The following is a 5,340-nucleotide window of genomic DNA, read 5'->3' on the forward strand; positions in this document are numbered from 1 at the left end:
CAGATGTTGCATGTCCTTAGCCAATCTAAGACAGCATATAGATCTATACGACTGAGCCAAAGGTGACCTTAATTTACTTATGATTTCACAACTGTTAATGCTTCTGCTGAATTCCTAAGGGTAGCAGGTCACTCTTGGTGTGGAACTATCACATTCTCTTGTACACCATAAGAAGAAAATGTCCTCTCCATCTTCATTATTGCTTTGATTAGAAAGATGTCATTAACCTTTCAGAAACTTATGATTTTGTTTTCTTGACATTCAGTCAAAAGCCTACATTTATCTTGAAATGACTAGTTTCTGCACTAATTTTAATTGAAGGGCTTTAGGGCAAATTCAATTAAGTTGTGGTATATGAACTGAAACTTGCAATATATTAAAAAGATTCCACTGCACAGCTCACCAATTACCCAATTTTAATTTGGGCCCAACTGTCATTCCAACTTTATACTCAAACTCAGAATGTGTCCTCAGAAGAAATGACCGAGGGTTTCAGCAATCATTGATATGCCCCAAATGCACTTGGGCTGACTTAAAGGTATTCTGTCTGAGATTCTTCCTATCTTACTGGTACTTTCAGACTCCCAAAGCTAGGGCAGACCTTTGAGATAGTCTTTTAAACACTGTCTTTTATAGATGAACAAATTGAAATCTAAAATGGTTAACCTACTCAGCAAAGATAACAGAACTGTACGTAGGCTTGAAGGGAGGGTCCGGAGCAATGACTGTGTGAGCATTGAATGAGATGTGGGTGGGCTTTGACTCACCTTGTCTTCTTGTTCCTGGGGCACATTTGCACTCTAGAGGCTGGGTGGATGATGGGAAAGGGGACACAGTGGGAATAGGCCATCATAGCTCTATTCTGGTTCAGCTTCTTTCTTTGATAGTTTTGTACAAATAACTATATATATATCATTGTCCTCGTATTTTATAACCACTAGTCAGAATAGCATCTGACCTTCTCCTGTGGAACATGTGCCCAGAATTATCAGCCCACACATGTTCAGTCCAGGAGGGTGGAGTCTGAGGGAAGGAAGTAAGGGAAGCAGATGTGAATCTCTGGATCTGTATTTAAGACACTATGTATTAGCAATACTAAAGCGCACTTCAAGGCTAAATTGCAATTATCTATCCGTGATTGTTTTTCATTAACCACAGCTGTCTGCCTCTTGTTAGTAAAGCCAAACCATCACCAATGAACAGCTGCTTCATATCCCTGCACAATTGTTAGGGCAAATGTCCATAAATCATTATGCAAATGTGCCGACTGTGACTATGATGATACATGGTTCTCAATCGAATGTACTGATTTCCACATTTAAGAAATAATATTCTACTTTATCCAGAAGATTGTTTTACAGGGAATTAACGAAAAAACTCAGACTATGGTGAACAGTATTTGCTTTTTTTTTTTTCCTGCTTAATATTTGTCACAGCAGCATCTTTCAAATTAACATAATGGAATTTAGTAATGGAAATAGAACACTTGCCAGTTCATCACCCAAGATAATTCTTTTACTTTTGCCTCTTTGTTTTTCAGGCTTTAAAGTTATGCTCACAAATTTGATGTTGGTATGGTTGCTAACTGCCTTTGGTTGGTTCCCACTCAGAGCAACCCTATCTACAACGAAGGGAACCCGGATCCGTCCGGCACCAGGCTCATAGTTTTGGCTTTGTTTGAGCTCATGGTTGCAGCCACTGGGTTAACCCATCTTGCTCAGGGACTTACTCTTTTTCACTAACCCTCTCTGATATCTTTTCCAGGGACTAATCTCTGCAGATCACATGTTCAAAATGTGTGAGACAAAGTTCCGTTATCCTCCAGTCTCTGGAGCACTCTGGCCATATTTCTTTCAAGACAATAATCTTGATCAGTGCTATAATTCAAATGCATCTATTCCTCTTTGAACTTCTTTATTCATTGTTTATCTTTCACTTGTATATGAGGCAATTAGGAATACTATGGCTTTGTTCAGTGAGGTAGTTGTTTATTTTGCCAACCTGGCTGATAAACACATATGGGATTAATTGAAGGGCGGAGGGATAAATGACTCAGTGAGCCTCGCCTTTCTAGTTCTTGGGTCTCTTGCTTTCTGATGGTCAGACCAGGGTACAGCTGCCTCAGCCAGTTTCCTGCTTCAGCTGGCAAGGTTGACATCCTGCAAGACATCCCTGAAGAGAAGCCACATGTACCTACCCCTATGCACCCTGGGTGCTGGAGCAGCCATGTGGAGACCCCTGCCAGTGCTGAGATGCTTACACATTCACTGATTTGGCTTTCCTCCTGCAGTCGGCATCTTTGTGTCTGTTTTGTGAGATGGAGGAAGACTTTGTGGATTGGTATTGGACATATGGGTTGATGTTGGACTTGTGGGCATGGGCAGCACTGGGTTGGGATGTTTTCTTGATGTGCACTTAGCCTTTATATGAAACTCTCTCCTATACATATGAGTTTCTGTGGATTTGTTTCTACAAAGTACCCAGACTTACACAGTCAAGTAAAAAGTCTTCAAAGTTACACTCTTGCTCTTTAACACTTTAAAGAGGTCTGGTGTAGCATATTTGTTCAATACAATACATTATTTTATCCTTTATTAATAATTTGCGGAATATTGACTGTGGATCCAAGAAAAATAAAATGTTTTCCCAATTTCAGTCTTTTCCCCATTTATCATAATGTGGCTTATTGTTTCGTTTTCGAGAATTTTTATTTTCTTTACAGTGAGTTGCAATCCTTACTGAAGGTTGTGGTGTTCAATTTTCATCAGCATGTGATTTAAGTCCTCACTTTCACCAAGGGCATTTGGAATTTAATAGTTATCATTTTTTGTCCCTGGAAGATTTTAAAACATTTCATACACAATAAACATTTTATCTTGTTTTCTTAAATAAATAACTTTGAAGTGCTAGAGAAGAATGTTATGCTGGAGATGAATTCTGAGTGTACCGGGGACTGCTAAAATGCCGAACAGAGCTGTATTGAAAGAAGCAAGGCCAGAGTGCTCCTTAGAGGAAAGGATGGCGAAACTTCGTCTTAATACTGTGGACATGTTGTCAGGAGGGACCATTGGGCATCCTCAAAACAAAGTCCAACACCTGCTAATTCCATAACCTTGGGATAACACTTGTACGCATCTAACAGTAGGAAATGTTAGCCGTAACTAAAAGGGAGTATGTCAGTTCCATGATTTATTTTATTATAGGTGAGTTTGAGGTAAACCTCAGTTCACTTAGTGGGGTTTCCTGTGAAGGATATTGAACTGTTGGAAAGGACAGAGTCTGAAGCCTAGTAGTGAAAAAAATACTGCCTAGCCCTATAACGCCTGAAGTTTTAATTTCAGTGAATTTTTTTTGTTTTTATTCTTTACTTTCATAGTTATCAATATATATAACAACCAAAATATATAGCGGTATGCATTTGTACTAGTAAAGTGTGACGATTTCTTCGACATCGTTGTTGTCGGCTCCAAAAGCTTTATAATTTCAGTACCAGATACGTTTTAATTAAATGTTACGAAAACGTCATGCTCAGCGTTATAGGGATATGCCATAAAGGGCTGGTAGAAACGAGGTCAACAGTTTCCAATTAAGAACATCACTCACCCAATCATTGCCATTATGTCGACGCTAAGACATCGTGACTCTATTGGACTGGGTAGAATTGTCCCTGTGGATTTCTGAGACTACAGTTCTTTATGGGAACAGAAAGCCCCCTTTTTCTCCCTCAGACAGGCAGGTAGTTTAGAACTCCTGGCTTTGCAGTTAGCAGCCCAACACTTTACCACTATTCTACCACGTTTCCTAATTAGGAACATGTTCTCCCTTGGGTTCTAGAGAAGAATTGTGACACATTTTCCCCACAATGGGAGGTTGATTCTCCCAGTTTACTCACCAACAATAATGTAATCATGTTCGCAGAGACATACATTCCTCCCTCCTCGCAGTCTTGACTTGAATTTCCAGTCAAGTTCACTCTAGTAGGAGTGTCTGTTGATTGGGAGTGACCTTAGCACAAAGTGACATGGCAGAAACTGGATGATTTTGTAGTTCTCCCTCCATCATGACAAATGTCCCCGGCTGAGGTGATGTCCCCTCGGTCACAGTGGTTTTGAAGATGCACGGAGGGGCTGATACATGCTTCCTGGGCGCTAGGCAGACTCTACCTCCTGGTAGCAACATCTTTTAACTGACTCATAAATTGCTACCATAAAGTCATTTCTAATATTGACTTACTTATTGCTCCTTTAAAATTAGGTTCTTAGGAAAACATTTCATGTTTGGACTAATGGTGCTCTTTTGCATTATCATAGTGATTTCCAACAGGGAGATGCTAATTTGGGAGCCTACCAGCAACATATGTGGGTTATCAGTTTTTTAGGTTCCCACCATCATTGTTTTTATTAAGTAATTATGTTTGCTAATTTGATAAGGTACAAATCATCCTCAGATTTCTTTATTTGGCATTAATATGATCAACTGATTTGTTAATTCATTTGACGACAACATTTAGGAGTATTTCTTGTATAAATATCTTGGCCAGAACATGGAAAAGAGTGATAGACGCAGTTCTCTGTCCTAAAAGGACTCAGATCCTAGTGGTGACAGGGGTTGATTACCCAATAAGCAGAAGAAGCACAAGGTTACTTATGCTTACTTACTGATCTGTAGGGATCAATTTCACATAGGTTTCAATCCCTCTCTTCTTCCTCATCATCTTCTTTATTCACGGCTGAGTCCTAGCCACCACCTGTGGGTTTCGGAGACTGTCACTGTTTATGGGGCAGAAAGTCCAGTCTTTCTCTAGAGGAGCTCCTGGTATTTATGAACTGCCGGCCATGTGGATTGCAGCCCATTGCATAACCATTACACCACTAGGGCTCTATTCCTCTTCTTTAAGTAGCAGAAAATACAACCACAAGCATCTTAACAACATTCATTCTAGACATTTAAACTCTCGCTTTGAACTGATTCATTCTTATTCTACCCTATTCTGCTAAGAATTTGTATGTCTACCCCAGATATGCTTAATCAGAATCTGCATTTTAACAAGTTCCCCAGGTGATTTTTTATTTTTATATTTTTAGCATAATTTGGTTTGCGTAGTCTCTTTCGAGGAAGCTGGTATAAAGAAGGCATCTTCATAGTGCAATAGCTCTAGTGTTAGATTGCTAACCTAAAAGCCAGCAATTTCAATGACTGGCCACTCAATGGGAGAAAGATGAAGCAGTCTGTTTCTGTAATGAGACATAGCCTTGGAAACCTTATGGAGCAGTGTGATTATGTGACATAGTGGTTACAGGTTGGGCTGTTAACCACAAGGTCAGCAGTTCAAAACCACCA

Source organism: Echinops telfairi, unplaced genomic scaffold (genome assembly GCF_000313985.2).
Source record: "Echinops telfairi isolate 266 unplaced genomic scaffold, ASM31398v2 ScPeMD7_9;HRSCAF=40, whole genome shotgun sequence".
NCBI classification, from domain to species: Eukaryota; Metazoa; Chordata; class Mammalia; order Afrosoricida; family Tenrecidae; genus Echinops; species Echinops telfairi.